At 37.0% G+C, this 20,831-nt stretch overlaps 1 non-coding gene across 1 annotated transcript; it reads right to left on the reverse strand.

Moving 5' to 3' along the window:
- Positions 1-4,662: 4,662 nt before the first annotated feature.
- On the reverse strand, positions 4,663-4,735 carry TRNAF-GAA (transfer RNA phenylalanine (anticodon GAA)). The gene has a single exon. It is a non-coding gene; the product is annotated as a tRNA-Phe (tRNA).
- Positions 4,736-20,831: the final 16,096 nt, after the last annotated feature.

Below are 20,831 nucleotides of genomic sequence, written 5' to 3' on the forward strand. Positions count from 1 at the left end.
TGGGTGATCTTCCAACGCCCCTCATTTGGTTGCACGGACCACCCATGGATCCTCTTAATCTCCCCATCACGAACTTGAGGAATCAACACACTCTTCTTACGCTCTTGGCCTACCTTGAATTCAATGTCCCGACGACACGTATCAACCCAATTAGAATCGATCTCACAAATATTCTTCAAAACCCCAACATGATCTTGAGTCAAATATGCCCGAAACTCAATGTACCTCACGCCATCAACCTGGATGCTAGGCTCAATCTCCACTCACTCATAGCCAAACTCAAATGACATGTCTCGGTACCATATATCAACCCAAATTGGAGCGATCCCTTGAGTACTCTTCACAACCCAAACATGACTTTGAACTGAATATGCCCGGACTTGGCTATCACTCATTCCACTAACTCGGCTATCATGCTCATTCTCTCATTGCCCATGGCCCACATCAAACGGAATATCCCAGCGACATTCGCCAACCCACATTATAGTGAACCCAAGCACACACATAGTAGCTCTTCCCTCACCTTAGGGTTAACAATCTCGAAACTTCAAGACTTGCCCCTTTACTAACTTGGCTATTATTCTCCAAGCCTTGAATTCCGTCAATCTTCTCAACATCTCTCGGGCGGCTATTCCCATTCATCAAAGACTTCATAAACCCCACTCTCTTCATCATAAGATCGCTTCTCATTGACTCCTCATAAGGTTGATGCTTCCTCAACAAGCACAACACATACCCGAACACATTCATGTCAGTAAGGCACACAATAGTGAATTCCGGATTTACCAAGTCTTGACTTCCTTCTATCTTATCTATATTCCACGGGAAGCCATTGCCCTTCAACAAACAATCACCAAAGCCCACAACAAGATCAACCCTCATGGTCCCATCATAGGAAATGTTCTCCCTCAACATAAAGCTCACATTCCTCACAACAAGCTTGCCTCTCATAGGCTTATCATAGGGAAGGTTCTCACTCAACATAGAGTCCACATTCCTCACAACAAGATCATCTCTCATAGGCTCATCATAGGGAGTGTTCTCCCTCAACATGAAGCTCACACTCCTCACAACAAGATCACCTCTCATGGGCTCATCATAGGAAAGATCCTCCCTCAACATAAAACTCCCATTCCTCATGACAAGATCACTCCTCATGGGCTCATTATAGGAAAGATTCTCCCTCAACATAAAACTCCCATTCCTCATGACAAGATCACCCCTCATAGGCTCCTCATAGGAAAGGTTCTCCCTCAACATACACAACCCAGCTTCCAACAAATATATTTCAACAAAGCACAAAAGAATAAGTTCAGATTTTACCCAATGAGTGACTCGATTCTTTTGCATGTGGCATGTGCTAGGCATCTCGGTGCTATCAATAGGCTTCATAGAGTAACCTTCCTCTTCCTCTCTAGAGCTCAACTCACCATATGTAGAGCTAGGTGCACTATCTCCCGGATCCCATGCTATGTCTCGTGGTAGCTTTCTCAAAGGTGGAAGCCCTTTAAGAAGCCCTTTAGGTGGCTCGTTGGAAGACATGTGCTTGTCACCCTCGGACATCGGCTCAACTTCCTCACTTCCAACTTTGCTCTCCCCTCTCTCAACTTCATTCTCCTCTTTGGATTTGACTTCATTAGGAGAGTGGATAGCTAGCTCATCCATGGAACTCAAGCGAAGATGATTCAATGTCTCACCCGTTCCACCAATGCACCCATTCACATTCAACTCCCGAGTTGGACAACCTTCCAAAGTGGTCTCTATTTTCTTACTAGGAGAACTCTTCAAAGGTGCAAGGACATATTGGATTCCGCCTTTGCGTATGGTGTAGGTGTTGCTTCTTCCCGCATGTGAGGCATCACAATCAAATTGCCATGGCCTACCAAGTAGCACATCACAAGCACCCATCTCCACAACATCACACATAGCTTCATCCCCATAAGCTCCAATAGAGAAAGAAACTTTACACCAATGAGTAACTTGAAGCCTTTCCACCTTGTTGACCCAACCAAGGCGGTAATGTCTAGGATGTGGCTCGGGAACCAACCCAAACTTGATCATGGCGGACCGACTAATGATGTTCACTTGGCTTCCTCCGTCGATCACCATCTCACACTTCTTCCCAAGAACTAAGCATCGAGTTCTAAATAATCGATGACGTTGACTAAGCTCCTCTTCACTAAGCATTGGCACCCTAGTCACCAAATACACATTGTGCTCATCGCCATCATCATCAACTTCATAGGTGTCTTCATACTCAACACTTCCCGACTCATCCTCATCTTGGACCCGATTTTCTTCACCATCATAAGCATCTTCGTTCCGGCTCCACTCTACATTTTCCATCTCATAGTCATCTCGGAACCGACCTTCATCATACTCATAAGTGTCTTCATTTCGGTTCCACCCAATATTTCCTGACCTATAGTCGTCTCGGAACCGATCTTCATCATCATAAGCTTCTTCGCTTCGGTTCCACTCTACATTTCCCAACTCATCACCATGATGGAACCTACCTCCATCATACTCATAGATATCTTCATGGTAGTTCCGTTCAACATCCTCCAACTCATCATCACAGTAGAATCTACCTTCATTATCTTCATAAGGAGCCCCGTGTTGATCCCACTCAACACACCGACACTCTCATCATAGTAGACTCTATCTTCGCCTTCCTCATAAGCGGCCCCATATTGGTTCCACTCAATGCGTCGACGTTCATCCTCCCCATGGTAAACTCTACCATCTTCATCATAATCAAACTCATATGCACTATGACAAAGTTCACCATCTTCACATATTTCATCTTCGGAAGCGTGCTCTCTCTTTTTAACCTCATCCTCGAATTCACCTTCATAATAATCACACTCCTCATGTCTTACTAGCTCATTCTCTGATTGGTTCTCCTCTCCATCAATCTCCTCTTCTAACCACTCTTCTTCATGGTTGTATTCAAATTCATTTCCATCTTCATCCACGATCCGTCTTTTCCCACGACCTCTCGTTTCCTTCCACTTCTCCATATAGTTCAAGCCGGCTACCTTATTTGAATAGCTACCCAATCCAAACGACATGTTACAACCAATTATAGTTGAACCACCAACATCTCTCCCATCTCTATAGCCATCAATCTCCACACATAATGGAATTTCATCATTCTTCTCAAAGAGATTAATAAGCCCAAGGTCACTCTCCCCTTCCTCATGAGTAATGCCTTCACTTTCCACAAACTTACAAATAAGATTAGGCTTAAGAGGCATTTTATCAAACACTTGGGGAGCATCACTTGCTACATGGGCTTTCCCAACATTCTCACCTACAAACACTCCTTCCTCCTCACCTATACATGAACTCACATTCTCATTCACAACATCATTATCAACAAATCCACAATGAGAATCTAAATCCACCTCAACATCATAAACAATATCACAAACATCCAATCTCTTCCTAGCAATAGGACTATCCACAACTTCAATATGAGAAATTGGAAGTTTAGGATTTACCTCTTCAATGTGTAAAGGAGAAAAGATTGGTGATGGATCTTTAGGAGGAACTTCCATGGTTGGTTGGGAGCTATTTCGACATTCTTGCTTGAGACTCATTACGGATGCCGTAAGATTCCTCGTTAGCTCGTTTATCACCCGAAAATCCTCCTTAGTACTCTCTATACCTCATCACCATAGCTTTGAGGTTTTCCAACCCCTTGTTGAAGGTTTCTTCATATCTTGGAGATAAATTTGGTTGAACCATAGTCGAAAGAAGTCTCCGTTCAAGGAAAACGATCGGCTCTGATACCAAATGATACAGATCGGTTTTATCTGAAAGTTTTAATCGTAAACTTACAAAGATATTTCTTCTCTAGCTAAACTAGAAGGAGTGAATCCCGGGTTTTACGGACTAAATCTGTAGGAAATCAAAGATCCCCCATTGTTGAAGGTAAAAACCTTAACAAAGCTTCTTGAAGAAGATTATAATTTGATTGATAAAAAGTTAAAACATTACAAAGAGAAAGAGATGAATTTATATCATCTCAAAAACCCTAATTGCCAAATTTCAAAAAGGGCAAATTGCATAGCTAATTAAAACATAAAGATAAGGGGTAAATGGGTTAAATATAAAGGGGTGGCATGGATGGTAAATAGGGAGTGGCATGATTGTAATAAGGGAGTGGCAAAGGTGTAAATAAGGAGGGAGTATGGAGTAAGGAGCAAGTTCCTTAAGATGAAGGTACGCGGGGCGTGCCTAATTCTACGCGGGGCGTAGTTTGGCTGATGAGCCCTTCTTAGGATCAGTATTCATTCTACGCGGGGCGTGCCCAATTCTACACGGGGCGTGCCTTGGCTGCTGAGCTCCTCTCTGGATCAGTACTCACTCTACGCGGGGCGTGCCCAATTCTACGCGGGGTGTGCCTTGGCTGTTGAACTCTTCTCTGGATCAGACACTCAAGTACGCGGAGCGTGCTATATGGTACGCGGGGCGTGCCTAAGCTGTTGAGCTGTTATGTGGTCATGTTTTGGTCTCTTTACTCGCTTGTTGCTCGTGCTTGGTTCTTCCTCTGACTTCCCTCGTACGGACCCGATCCTAGGGAAAGATGCCCCGCATCACGAAATGAAAAAAAACAATCTAATGCTATTGAGGAATTGAAATTAACTTTAAAAATGCGATGAACGTGGATCGAATACGTGACCTTCAGATCTTCAGTCTGACGCTCTCCCAACTGAGCTATCCCCGCAATCCATTTAGTTTCAATTTGTCAAATAGATATACTATAATTTTCATACATAAATAAGAAAATAGGTGAAAGGAAGTCTTTTTTATCCCAATACTAAAAGTTATTGTATTGTATCTCTCATTATATTAATGGATAAATTGTTCATATTAATCTCCTAATATAAGGGTCAGTTTGGTTTGTCTGTTGTTTGCTGTTAGAAAAAAACTGTTTTTTCAAATAGCAGGATTCTCTGCTTTTGTAAAAAGTTACTTTTCATCAAGCGGTTCCTAACCAAACAAAACATCTAAAATTCTTGCTCTTAAAGTGAAAAGGCAAAACAAAAGAAGAAAGCAAACAAGATGACAAAATGAGATAAACAAACACCCCCTAAATATATAATTATGTTAATATCATACGGCTTATGCTTGGAAGTTATCACTAGTCAACATGATCTTCAGATAAATTTAACAAAATCATATAATATTGAGACTTTTTTATTTTTATTTTTAATGTATTGTGGTTCCGTTAAAATTTTCTAAATAGAGTAATAACTAATGGTTAAAAATCAGATCGAACCAACCGATTCAACTGGTTTGAAGGTGAACCGGCTTGCATCCAGTCCAATTTTATATATTTCGAATCAATATATTTGACTCATTAAAAACCAGGATTAACCGGTAAACAGGAATAACCCCGATTTAAAGCAGGCAAACTGCACACAATACTTTCCGGACAAAGTTCTTTGTCATTTTATAAAATAATTTTTTTAATTGGCAAGTTCAATTCATTCGATGTGAAGTAATGTTGTGAAATAAGAAGGTAAAAAGTATAAACCTCACATTGAATGTATAATATATTAATAGAATAATAACCAATATCTTTTTATATTAATGGTTTTGAGACTTTCTCGATAAAAAGTCACAATTAATTTATTGGTATAATAAAACTCTTTTTATCTCCTCAACTATCGATTTCATCTATATATTTACTATTTACTTTGTTTTTTTACAAAGTAAATATTACTTTGTGTATTTTCACTATTAGATTAATTTCATACTCCATCATCCAATGATGAAAACACACCAAATAATGGTACTTTATAAAAAACAAAGTAACCATAGAAAGCACTCTAATAATAAATATAAAATAAAAATAAACATATTGATAAAATTTAAATAATATATATATTATAAGTAATATCGTCCGGTTTAATCAATCTGAATCAACCGACTAAATCTATTAACTCAATTACGATCTAGTTTTTAAAATAAGTTAGAAGAAACTTCATATTTTAAAGTAACCCGGACGAAACTTCATATGTTTCATTATCAATTATTGAATTTATGTGCAGTTATTTTCTATTTTCTTTTAAATATGTAATTTTAATCCAATTATAATTCGTGTGAATAATTTACCAAAATGCTCTTAAATTTATGAAATAGATTGCATCTTAACCCCCAAATAGATACTAGTATGGATGGGATATTGTACCCACAGATATTCGACACTAGCCGACCCTAATATGACTATTCGTACTCTGTGTAAAACAATACAGGACAGGTATAGAATCAAAACCATAACCTATTAACGGATATGGAAATACTGCTTAAGATACTCTTGATACCCATTACTTGTCATAACTCTTTTATATATTAAAAAATATTATTATTTTTTAGATGGAAGACATGAGATTTGACACCAATATTTTATTTTTCAACCATTGAGCAAGACTACTAAGCTATTTTATTTTTATTGATTAAAGTTCAATTTGTTCAATTTTTTTAGATGGATGATTTATTAAATTTATAAATTGTTAAATTTCTAGTATTTTTTGTTTTATTTATTATTTTTTAATGGATAAAAATACTCACAGATACTCATGAATTAAATAAAAAGGACGGATAAGAAATGAGAAAAAATATATCTGTTAAGATAATAGAACAGATAAAAATAATTAAAAAATAAACAAATAAACAAATAAACAAATAAAGATTTAAAATTGGCACTACCTATGAATACTCTATCCGTTATAGAATCACATTTAAATATCAAAATATAAAATAAAATTATGATAAAGTGAATGATATTGAAATAATTATTCACTCATTGAACTGTTTGTTGGTAACTAGTTATTTTTGAAAAAATAACTTAGTTCTATAATCAAGTTACTAAAATCAATTGTATTATAATTAATAATTATTAAAATAAAATTAACAAAAGTTAATTAGGTCTCCCAAAAAAAATTAATTACATTACTATCAATTATCTTTGGTTTGCGGTTGGAGAAGAGAGAATGAAAGTCCTTCTAGAGATGGCAATGAACTGTGAGTATCTGACACTACTCGATCCTAATGGAACTATACGTACTCTATATAAAAGGATATCAGACGGGCATGGACGGATCCAAAAATTTTAACCAATGGGGACAAACTATATATCTATTGTAAAATAATTTTTTTTAATAAAATTTAATGACAATATAAATAAATTATTCCAATATGTTTTTTTTACTAATTTTGGGGTGTCCAAAGGTCTTTAATTATGGTTCGAGACTATTTTTTTTTAATTTTTGAAACTTTTTTTCTTTTTCATTTTTATACGTTTCGTTGATCGACTTAAATTGTTTGTAAATTTTATTAAATCCATTCTTATTAATTTTATTTCCTATCTATTTGAGTTAGCAATGGAGGTAGAAACTCACTGCATTGAGAACAAATTATAAAATGTATTCCTATATACTCCAGTATATGTAGGAATCAATATTGATAAATATCGTATTTAGGTATAAAGACAAAAAAAAAATGAGACTCGATATAATTTTAGTGAATTTTAATATGAAAAAACATTCATAAATCACAGTTTCATAAATAATATTAACCATTTCAATTCACACATAATAGTGTAAAAAAATCTCTAAGAAATACAAATCAAGTCACCTTATCGAATTATAATATTAATGAAAATTGGGTAAGTTACATCCATACCACTAAGCTTTGGGTTTTTTTTTTTTTTTAAATCACCACGAGACTTCAAAATTTAATATGAAAATTACTCAATTTTACATGTTTTTAATATATATAGCCACTAAACTTTAATTAACTTATCAAAATGACTATTAATGACTTCAAAATAAAAATATTCAATAATTAAAATTGTTCAGAACAATAATTATCATCAAACCGTATTTTCTATTTTTCAAAATCACCAATTTTAAAGCCTTCTCTTTCTAAAAATTCACTTCTCCTAATCAAACAACACCTAAATAACCTCAAAATAAAAAAAAAATTAAAAATTAAAATTGCTTAGAATATCATTAAATCTTTGAATTTTTATTTTGAGACAGTCAACAGTCGTTTTAAGAGTGACCACAAGTATTAAAAGTGTAAAATTGAGTGGCTTTTCTGTTAAATTTTAAAGTTATGTAGACTTACAGTTAAAAAAAAAATCAATGTCCGTAGATATAATTTACCCAATGAAAATTATTATAAATTCATTGACTGATGTAAAGTAAAAAAAAAAAGGAAAAAAAAAAGTAAATAAAGTAAATAGGCTTATTATTCTAAATATAATGGACTAATTTAGGAAGAAAAAAAAAACTAATTTAGGAAAAAAAAACTAATAATGGTTACACAACTGTTTAACGTATTATGATGGCCAGCCATAGTTAAGAGAACAGAGAAGATATTCGCACTCAATTTTATCTCAAATTAACGTTGGTAATAGTGATCTGTCAGGTATTCCTCTTACTGATTCTCTTGGGAAGTATCTGGGCATGCCCCTCCACAGTGAGCGAGTGTCTAAAGTCTCCTTCAAAGATACTTTGCATAAAGCCAATACCAAGTGTGCCGTGTGGAAAGCCAAGACTCTTTCTCTCGCTGGTCGCCTCACGCTTATTCAATCTGTTAATTGTGCTGCTCCCAACCATATTATGCAGGCTTGTCAGCTTCCGGCTCCTGTGCTTAATGATCTTGACAAGATTAACCGTAGGTTCCTGTGGGGGGAAGCTGCCGAGGGAAGAAAGATCTATCTTGTTCCTTGGAATGAGGTTTGTCAGCCGAAAGATTCTGGTGGTCTGGGCATTAGGAAAGCTAAGGATAATAATAAAGTTTTATTAATGAAACTCCTTTGGCGTATGTGGCAATGCCCCTCCGCTCTTTGGGTTCGCCTTCTTCGTGGTAAGTATCGGAAAGACAAAATCTTTGGGGGCCCAAAGGAGAGAGTCGTCAATTGTTCCTTCCTTTGGAAAGAGCTTAGCACTGTGTTTGCTGAATTCTTCTTGGGGGTTGGTCTGGAGGTGGGTAATGGTAAGACCATTAGTTTCTGGTTTGACACCTGGATTGGGGATAAACTGCTAATCGATGTGTGTAACTCCACCCCGCCTAGTGATATCCGGAACTGGAGGATTGCCGACGTGGTGGACTCTGAGGGGGACTGGATCTGGTCGAAGTTTGAAACCTTCTTTAGCCTGGAGACTCTCCTCAGAATTCGGGGAATGAAGGTTAGTAATTAAGAGGAGGACATGGATAAGCACTGTTGGGCACTGACTAATAATGGAGTTTATTCTTGCAAATCTGCCTTTGAAGCTTTCTCCCTCAACAGGTTCGATCCTCCCTCGGATGTTTGGAAATCCATTTGGGCCCTCAAAGTCCCCTACCGTATTAGGAGCTTCCTGTGGCTGGGAGTTAAGGACAGGTTGCTTACTAATGCTGATAGGCACAGACGGCATTTGGTGGATTCAGGGGCGTGCAGTAGATGCAGAGGCAATGTTGAGACTTTGGTCCATGCTCTTAGGGATTGCTCTAGGAGTAAAGAGGTTTGGAATAAAATTCTCCCAAACCATACTCTCTCTTCCTTCATGTCCCACTCTGTGGATGACTGGTTCTCTGATGGTATTAGTGGAAAATTACTGTCTTACATGGAGCATGGGGACATTTTATTCGCTATTATCTGTCACCAAATTTGGAAGTGGAGAAATGAGGAGATTTTTGGTAGTAAAACAGTGTTTGTTCCAAACTTAGCTGACTTCTTCTCGAAAAAGTTCTCCTCTATTATTGAGAGTTTCAAATGGGACTCCCTGGCCAGGTCTATCAAGATTAGGCATGTACATCTCGTGGGTTGGAGCAGGCCGAGAGATGGGGTTGTAAAGTTAAACTCGGATGGCTCGTGCCTTCTTAATGGTAGGATTGCTGCAGGAGGTGTTCTTAGAGATGCGGGGGGCGCCTGGCTTTCTGGGTTCACCCAGAATTTGGGGTTGGGCTGTTCCTTCTCTGCGGAGCTCTGGGGTATTCTCTCTGGTATCAAGCTTGCTAAAAGTCTAGGCTTTAAGAGGCTTTCTGTGGAGTCGGATAACATGGAGGCCATCAAAATGATTTCTGATAATCATGCTTTTGGTATTAATAGCCACAACCTTATCAAAGCTATTAAAAGGCTTTGCTCTTCCTTTGAGATCGTAGATTTCAGTCATATTTTCAGAGAGCAGAACTGTGTTGCTGATCGCTTGGCTGCTGCCGGCCATGAGGGGGTGTTAGGTGTTACTACCCTTTCTGAACCCCCTAGTTATCTCTCTTCCCTTCTTCTTGAGGATATGATTGTGGTTAGCTTCTCTGGGCTAATCCCAGGTTAGCTTGTTCTTTGTTTGTTTTTTTCTTTCCTGTTTCTACCAAAAAAAAGAAATAAATAATATAAAAAGAATTTGTATTGAGAATCTGATAAAAAAACTTAACCAACAACAATAAAGATTAAAGGGACTGCCTACCAAAAAAAAAGATTAAAGGGACAAAACGGATCAAATTTTAAAGTTTTGGATTTTTTTTACTTGGAATTCTATGAATTATCACAGTGGAGAAAAATACTCCTATTGCCCCTATTATAAATCCGCTCCTGAAGACGGATATATAATGATAATAGAATCAACCATTATCCGTTAGGATAATAAAATGAGTATAAAAATACTCTCAAAATATTCGGTACCCATCATAAATTTTTTATATATTAAAAAATATTTTTTTAAAATATAAAATATAAAATTTGAACCTATCCATTTGTTATTTAAATATCGAGTTTCTTCAATTATTGAAATAAAGTTCAATTTTTTAAATTTTAAATAGATAATTTATTAAATTTATATTTATTGTTTTAATAGATAAAGAAAGATATCCGTAAATTAAATAAAATAGAAATATAAATTGTAAAAAATATATACATTAGGATAATAAAACAAATAGATAAGAAATCGTTAAACACTAAATTGGACGGACAGAATCAATCAAGTTTTTTTTATAGAAATTGGGACGAGATAGAACTTGGACGGGGTGAGCACCTATGGCCCAAGAACTGTCAAACCTGCAATATATTAAAAAAAGAAAAAGATAAGTATTTGAACAAGAGAATACGGAGGAGAACAAATAAAAGAAGGGGGAAGGAGGAAAAAAAAGTCAAGAAATACGCAAGTGCGAAATACTATAAATGTCATCATTGATAAACCTGTGGCGAAAAGCAGGAGCAGAAGGCCACCAATTGATCACTGGGGAAGAGACTCCAAATTTTTGTCAATGCATCAGCAACTCTATTTCCTTCCCGAAAGATGTGTGAAAAGAGAATGTTCATCCTAGAGCAAATGCTGAGACAATGCAACCACTCTTGTCGAATACTCCAAGGAACATCCATGGAACGATGTTTAAGCAGATTAACTACGTATATTGAGTCTGACTCAACCCAAAGCTAATGCTAATTTTTCTCCCAAACAAGTTCAACTGCGAAAATAGCGGCTCTCAATTCAGCCATATAAGCAAAAGAAAAAGGGGTAGAAAAGGCAAAGCAACCTTTGGAAAAGCCTCGAAAGTTCTGAAAAATACCTCCCGCACTAGCCTCGCCAGGCGTGCCAAAAGCAGAGTCGTTCACATTGACTTTAATCCATCCTAGAGGAGGTTTAAGCCAATGGATCGGGATAATATTGGGAGCAGGAGGCGGCCTAGGAGAAGCCAAAAGCCGGGATAAGATAACAACATCTCTCCTTGAAGAGCAAAACCCTTTAGAAGTGGCAAAGGACTCTTGAATCATTCGAAAGAGGGTGATCTTCGAGTGCTGAATAGAAGGAGAAATTTCCTTAAAGATTGCTTCATTCCTGCAATGCCAGATTAACCAGATGCAAGTGACAGCGGCAACACGCCAGATCGTCGACACTTGAGAGCCAAAATGAATGTTACGAAGAGCGCTGAGGAAGTGGATGAATTGGGAATGACGAGTCAAAGAGCAGTCAAAATAAATCTCAATGGCCCTCCAAAGAGAATCTGCAAAGAAACAACTAATGAATAAGTGATTAATGGACTCAGCATCCCTACCACATAGAGCACAACGAGAGGCAATGGAGAATTCGAGACGCTGCAGGAGGTCGTGAGTCGGAATCCGGCCATGCAAAACTCTCCAGAAAGTGAAGGAACGAGAAGGGGGAGTGTGGGCATTCCAAACAAATTTGTACCAGTCCAGCGATGAGGAACTAGTACTGATAACTGAATAATACTCTTTGGCAGTGAAAATACCCTTCGTAGAGGGCTGCCATGCGCAGAAATCAAAATCATCTCTACCCCGGCGAATAGATCGAATACTGTCTTGAACAACCGAAGGAAGAGAACCTAAGTCAAGCCACTTCGAATTTACCAAAAAATCGTCAACAGATTTATAACGAGAATGCTTATCCTGCTGATCAAGACCCAATCTGTCCGCCACCGATGGAATGATCCACCTATCAGTCCAGAAAATTGAGCTTTGAAGACTAGCCAATCCACCAAAAGGTCTGGACCCAAATGCAAGAATAAACAAACTTACAAGAAGACCAAATCGAGGAAGGAGCAATGGTAGCTTTAGGCAAACCAGAGACAGCCATAAATCTAGACTTCATCAGAGTAATAGCTAGACTGGTGCTTTGAATTAATTCCCAACACATCTTACCTAAGAGAGCCTGGTTAAAGATCCTAAAGTCCTTAATGCTCAAACCTCCACCCTCCAAACGTTTGCAACAAGTCTGCCAGGGAACCGTGATTAGCTTCCTCTGATCAATACACCCCGTCCAAAGGAAATTCCTAACACTTCTATTGAGCTTATTGAACAAACCCACTGGCCACTTATAGATCAAGAAAGAGTGAACCAGAGAACCAGTAATAGCCGATTTAATTAGAGTTAAACGCCCTGCAAAGGAGAGGGAGCTACCTTTCCACTTGCTAAATTGAGAGAGAAATTTGTCTGTAAGGCCGCTGAGATGACGAGCCCTTGGCGCACCTTTAAAAAGAGGGACTCCTAAGTAACTAAAAGGGGGAGACTCCAAACGGATGCCAAGACATTGAGCAAGACGAATCCTCCTCAGAGGACTCGACTGAGAACCAAAAAAGATAGCGGATTTGTCCCAACTAACCTACTGACCGAAGATCTGTCCATATAGCAGGAAGAAATCCTTTACAGCCTGCAAGTTGCTCAAGGATGCCACTCCAAAAAGGAGCATGTCATCGGCAAAAAGAAGATGAGAGGGAAACGAATTTCCTCCATAATAATACATAGGAGAATAAGAACCCTCCTGCACCATTTTAGCAACCCAACGAGAGAAAAAATCCTCAATAATGTCAAACAGAAGAGGAGAGAGGGGGTCCCCTTATCTAACCCCTCTAGAGCAAGAAAAGTAACCCTTTGGAGAACCATTAATCATCACAGAAATACGGGCAGATGCCATAATGTTTAGGATCCAATCCCTGAAAGTGAGAGAAAACCCAAAGGAATCCAACACAGCCAATAGGAAGTTCCAATCTAAAGTGTCAAAAGCCTTACGAATATCAATTTTTAAGGCCATGTGTCCACCAAAATGTTTTCTGTCAAGCATATTGACTCCCTCAGAAGCTAAGGCAATGCACTGATGAATGCTTCTACCTTTAAGGAACCATACTGGTTGGGGGAGACAATCCTTGCTGCAATAACTGTAAGGGAATCTGCAAGAATTTTTGAGATGATTTTGAAACTAAAGTTACTCATCACAATTGGGCGAAAATTCTCGATTCTGTCAGCTTCAGCAACTTTAGGAATTAGAGCCATAATACTAGAATTTAAACCAAGCAGGATGCAACCATAATCAAAGAAAGCCTGAACCATATTGCAAACATCCTTCCCTATAATATCCCAATAGGCATGATAAAAAGTTCTCCTAAAACCATCAGGGCCAGGGGCACTGTCCGGATCCATGGAAAAAACCGTGTCTTTAATAACTTCAATGGAAGGTTTAGAAATTAATTCCTCATTCTCCAAAGAAGTTACTAAGTTGGGAATTACCTCATTAATTGGAGAAAGATCCATATGATCCCTAGAACTACGAAAGAGATTAGAGAAATACTCAATTACATGATCAGACAATCTTACCGTGTCAGAAGTGGGACCCCCCCATCGTCGATCCTCAAATGATGAATGCCGGCCCTTGTCTTTCTAACTCTAGCAAACCTTTGGAAAAAACTAGTGTTCCTATCCCCCTCTTTCAGCCATTTAACACGGCTTTGTTCTCTGTACATCATCTCCTATCGAAGAAGTTGTAAATCAAGGTTAGAGCAGGCGACAGAAGCAGCACTACTCAACTCCGGGGAATCACCTTGATCAGAAATTTGCTTTTGAATATCAGCCAGATGCACTTCTGCCAAGTGGATATTAGAATCAATTCTGCCAAACACATTTTTATTCCAATCCCTGAGAATAGGCCTAAAAGTGCAAAGTTTATGATATAATAGTTGCGCAGGAGGGAGAGAGATGTGGGATGTTGACCAGTGATTAGCAATTACCCCCTTTAAAGAATCATTAGTAGTCCACATGGCATAGAATCTGAACCTAGCTATCCTAATTTCCCCAATTCTGCATTGAAGGAGCATCGGGCAATGATCAGAACTATATCTTGCCAAAGCCGTGCAAGAGATAGAGTCACAAGAATCTAAAAAGCCCTCTGACACCAAAGCTCTATCCAGGCGACATTCAACATGAGCCACCCCATGCCGACCATTGGACCAAGTAAACCTCTGACCCAAAGTATCAATATCAATAAGATCACAATCATCAATAAAATTTCTGAATTCCCTGCAGGATCCGGCAGTAGGAGGGGAACCTAGCTTCTCATGAGAGCCCGTAATAGCATTGAAGTCCCCAAACACCAACCAATTATTATGTGGAAAGTCACAACTATAAAGAGAAGACCACAACTCCCTTTTTTCCGAAGCCAGGTTACTACCATAGACAAAAGAAAGTAGAAAAGACTTATCAACCAGCTGTTGTTGAACAGTAACATGTTGGACATGAGAAGAATGAAGAGAAAGAGAAGAAGCATCCCTAGAAAGAAGCCAAAAAGTCGGTGAATTCTTATCATTCCAAGCAAAGAGAGATAAACCCAGAGATCTCCAAAACCTATCAGAAGTGTCACTAAAACAAACAAGAGGTTCAACAAGACACAAAAAATCAGGACGATGTTGCTGGCATAGAAGCTTCAGGGCTCGTTGAGTGCGATCATTACCGATGCCCCTACAATTCCAAAATAACACAATCATTGAAACAACACAGGAGGCTTGCTATGCCGTTTACCACTGACCTCAAGGGGGATGTTGTTATCCTTGTGCTTCTTCCTTTTCTGGACTTTAGACCAAGTCTTTTCCTTTGGATCATTAACCACTTGCAAACTGTCCCTGTTTTCTGAATTCTCAATGATTTGTAAATTAGAAAATTCAGAAACCTGAGGAAAGGGGTGAGAGGTTTGCCAGCCCAAGATTCCCAGCTCTTTATCAAATTGATAAGAAAGAACCCCAAGAGAAGGAGAGGCGGGGGCCGTGCCCGAATCAGAATCAATAACCGACTCATTAATCTTGACAAAACTATGAAGCACCATCTGTAAGTCACAGTTATTAGGTTTGTCGACTCTCCTTTGTCAGGAGCCCTTTTACAAGATTCACCAGATTCATTGTGAACTCCTGGCTTCTGTTTCCAAATCCGAGTAACAGACCTACCTCGGGGCTCAGGAGATCCCATCTTTTGCTTCCCATTTCTTTGCCTTGTGTCAACATGTTCTTCATGACGAAGGTTCCTCCTGCAAGCTCCAGCAGAATGACCAATGGAATGACAAATGAAGCATAAGTCGGGAAGCCTTTCATATTCAAGAGAAATCCAATGCATTGAAGTGTCAGTATCCACCCGAAGTTTGTATTGAATTTCCTTAGAAAGCTCCACATCAATAAAGATACGAGTATAATGACCCATTTCACCCTCCACAGTATTCTTATCAAAACGAATGGGCACCCCAATTGCCCTTGCAATGCTTGCCATGATCCGCTTATCCCAGAATTCCCAAGGAATATTGTAGAAACGGACCCAGACTTGAGCAGAAGTGGATTTGTGAGAGTCCGGATTAAATCCCGGGCTCCAAGGAATGAAACGCATAAGCCCAGGCCTAAGAGTAATGGCACCGCGACTCCAAACAGATTGGAGAGCCTCTGTGGACGAAAGAATGATGTGGTAAAAACCTCTACCCAGAGAAATCAATTTCTAATTAGGAGAGCAACCCCAAATAGATGAAAGTTTGTCATTCAAGTCTGGCTGCTTCCAAAGGGATTCCCCTTTAGCGAGAGTGATACGCCCGATAATAGAATGTTTACAAAGATTGAGCCTTTCATTATAAATATCCTGCTGTATTTTGACGGCTTTAAAACCGCCTTCTTCAGATATAAGAGATCGATCCACGAGGGGAGGAACATCAGGAGAAATAGCCACAGAAGGAGTAGCATCAACAAGAATAGCCGCATATGACCGAGGACCAACAGAAAGTCCAGATTTCGAAGGAGGACAAATCTCAGCATCACAAGATCCAGACAAAGCATGTTTCATAAAAGAGGATCCAGAAAATAGATGAGCAATGGAGCAATCCATTGCCATCAAGCTTGCGAGAGCCTCACAAAACCAAGCCGTACAAACCCGAGGGAATACAACCCAAGCCTCACAAAACCTGAACTTGTATAATTCTTATTTTATATTTCTATATTTAATGTTTATTTTATAATATTATATTTTATTATCAGCAAATTTATATAATTATCAGAGAACTAAAACCGCGGCAAAGAATCGAACGCGACAGATCCGCGAAAGCAAGACAACCACAGGCGGTGGTATAGATCCGAGAGAACATCCGTGAAAGCAAAGCAGGCGGTGGTATAGATCCGAGAGAACATGAGCGGCAGATCCGCGAAAGCAAGACAACCGGCGGCGGGGAACGGCGGAAGAAGAGAAAACGGTGACTAGATCCGCGAGGACTCTGCGAAATCCAGGCGGCGGAGCGGCGGCAGAAAAGGGCAGCGGCAGGCAGATCCACGAGAAGCGGGATCGGCGGACAGATCCGCGAAAACCCAAGCGGTGGAGCAGCGAGAACACAAGGAGAGCGGCGGTAGAGAGCAGAACACAAAGAGGGCGGCGGGATCTCCAAACCTTCACAAAACAATTTACATTCAAGATGACATTACAACAATAATTAATCTTTTAGCAATGAGAAGTTAACCACAGAATCAATCAACTTAAAAATTAATAAAAAATTAATCTAAAACTAATATATATTATTTATTTATTAATTAAAAAATTATTTTATAAATTCAATTAAAAAATATATTATACTTATCTAAAAATAATAATATAAAAAGATTTAATATAAAGAAAATACAACAATATCATTATAATAAAATAAAAAAATAAATTTACAATTAAAAATACCTTTATTCATTATCGCTTAGACAGTATCTAAACAATCTAACGATATTGAAACGATCTAACCAAGACCCAAACGACGGTCTAAAAGTCAATAGAACTCTAGAAAATTCTAATCATAGAAAATCAGAACGGATTCTCGATTTCAAACATCTAGACAGAATCTAAACAATCCAAACAGCCTTCGTTTGGACAAGTAAATACGTATAGTTAAAAAATAAACAGATAAAAATTTAAAATTAAGATTATCACTATCCGTAATACCCTATCCATAGAAGATTGATTCACATAAAATTAAAATAATTTTTAAAAACATTTCATCAAACACTTTAAAATTAATCCTCTATAATAAATTGCCTATTAGATCAGAGACTGATACCATACATTTTTGGGTTAATTATAAAAAACTACACTGTGGTTTCGCCGATTTTGCGATGTGGTACCTGTGGGTTTTTTTTCTTACAAACACCTCCATGTGGTTGTCGCCGTTATACAAATCAAGGAAACGGCAAAAAATCTGTTAAAAATCTGACGTGGAACAGGGGCAATTTAGGAAATTCGATTTTTTTATTTTATTTTTCTCTCTCCTCCTCTCTCCTTCATCGTTGATTCTCTTCTTCCACGATTTTCTTCTTCTTCACCTTCACCTAGAATCTTTTCTTCTTCTTCTTCTTTCTCTTCCTCCTCCTCCTCCTCTTTCTTCTTCTTCCTCTCTTCTCTTCTTCTTCCTATTTTTCTTCTTTTTTTTCTAATTTTTTTTTAATTCTGGATCCAGATTTCTGGAAATTCCAGATTCTGGAATTTCCAGATTTCCGGAATTTCCAGATTCTGGAATTTCCAGAATCTGGAATTTCCAGATTTCTGGAATTTCCAGAACGTGAAGAACGTTCTTCACGTCTGGAATTTCCAGAAATCTGGAAATTCCAGAAATCTGGAAATTCCAGAAATTAAGAACGTCTCTGGACGTTCTTGACGTCTGGAATTTCCAGAAATTAGGAATTTTCAGAATTAAAAAAAGAAAAAAAAGAAAAAAGGGAAAGATGAAGAGAAGAAATAAGGAAGAAGAAGAAATGAAAGGAAGAAGAGGAGAAAATGGAAGAAGAAGAACATAAAGTGGAAGAGAAAATGGAGGAAGAAGAAGAAGAGGAACGAAGAAGAAGAGAAGAAGAAGATGAAGTCAACCTAAAAATTAAGAAAAAAAAAGTCAAAATTTTTCTTTCCCAAATTGCCCCTCTGATTTAACAGATTTTTTGCCGTTTCCTTGATTTGTATAACGGCGACAACCATAGGGAGGTGTTTGTAAAAAAAAAACCACAGGTATCACATCGCAAATCGGCGAAACCACATGGTAGTTTTTTGTAATTAACCCTACATTTTTAATGCTACTATAGCTAGTTAGAATTTCATTTTTGATACTCTCATCTACACATTTTTATCGCAAATGTGTAGATGCGACAACTCTTGTCGCATTTGTGACGCATTCGTCACAAATACGACATCGCAATAGTTCAATTGTTATATTTTTTTCTTTCTCAGTTTTTGAACTTTCCATCCTAATCTTTTTACAGACACTAATTTTTCAAAGGTTGAACGAAACATAATCTCTTCTTTCTATAAATCACCTTCTTTTCATCGATTTAAAATGGTGAAAAAGACGTTGAGAGTCTGAGAAAAAAGGTGAATTGAAATAAATATATTCTTGTCCAAAATAGATGAAAGTATCTAATTTGGTAAGATAGAAACAAATATATTCTTGTCCAAAATAGATGAAAGTATCTAATTTGGTAAGATAGAAACAAAGTAGGTTAGATATGTAAATGAATCCTTTTTGTTGGGCTAGATTTATAATTAATCTAAAAAAATGAACTAATGGTGGTGGACAGCTGTTTAACTTATTATGATGGTCAACCATGATTACAGCACGAGAAGAGAGCAGAAAAAATATTCGTACTCAATTTTATCTCAAATTACTTTAATAATAAGAAATAAATAATATAAAAAAAACATGTCTTATTACATTGAGAATCTGATAAAAAAAAAAAAAAAACCTAACCAATATCAATAAAAGATTGAAGGGGTAAGACAAGTCAAATTTTAAAGTTAGATTTTTTTACTTGGGATTATTTGGATTTTTATATTTGAGATTATCTAAATTATCAGAGTGAATAAATGCTCTCATTGCTCCTATTATAAATCCACTTCTAAAAACGGACATATAATGATAATAAAATCAACCATTGTCTATTAAAATAATAGAACGAATATAAAAATACTTTTAAAATATCTAATATCCGTTATAATTTTTTTTATATTAAAAAATATTTGTTTGAAATATAAAATGTAAAATTTAAACCCATCCATTTGTTCTTCAAATATTTGAATTTCTTCGATCATTGATATAAAATTCAATTTATTAATTTTTAAATAGATAATTTATTAAATTTATAATTAACGAATAAAAATATCCATAAATATCTATGAATTAAATAGAGTAAAAATATAAATTGCAAAAAATATACCCATTAAAATAATAAAACAAATACAAATAAAATTATAAAAGATACTAATCGAAACACTGAACCTTTAAAAATTAATCAAAAACTAATATATATTATTTATTTATTAATCAACAAATTATTATATATAAAAAATATATTATATTTATCAAAAACTAATAATATAAAATTACTTAATATAAAAAAATTCTAACAATATAATTATAATAAAAAAAATAATTTTTTAATATTGTCATAAAACAAAAATATACAATTCACAATTAAAAATATTTTTATTTAGGATATTGATATATACCGCAAAAGTTATACTTTTGAGATTTATACCATCCTCACAATTTCAAACCAATAACCAAAAACTCTCAAATCCTCTCTAGCTTTTGAAGCTTTTCATAAAATCCGACCTAAAACGACATACCGCCGCCAAAAGAAGGAAAGGAAAAAGGCTTAATGAATCTTCCGATAAGTTTTTTTTTAAAAAAATATGTCCGAAATCACGAGTTCCACCTCCGAAATCGGAGACGGAACCCATTTTCTTTTACCTAAACGGAACTCCGACGCCGTTGCCACCACGGACAAAACGGACGAACTAGATGACGCATCCGTTTAGGCTTATTCCTTCAAAAAAAATCAAAATTTAAAAAACGAATTTTTAATTTAAATTTATATCGTAAGATTACTTCGTATTCGAAAAAAATGGTCTTCGAAAATACTCGGATCCATTTTCGTCAAATTCGGGTTTTTAGACTTGGAAGTAGGGCTGTAAATGAACAGAGCCGCTCATGAACGGCTCGGTGATCGGCTCGATAAAAGCTCGACTCGACTCGGCTCGATTTGTAAATGAGCTGCTC

This window comes from Euphorbia lathyris, chromosome 4 (assembly GCF_963576675.1).
Source record: "Euphorbia lathyris chromosome 4, ddEupLath1.1, whole genome shotgun sequence".
NCBI lineage: Eukaryota > Viridiplantae > Streptophyta > Magnoliopsida > Malpighiales > Euphorbiaceae > Euphorbia > Euphorbia lathyris.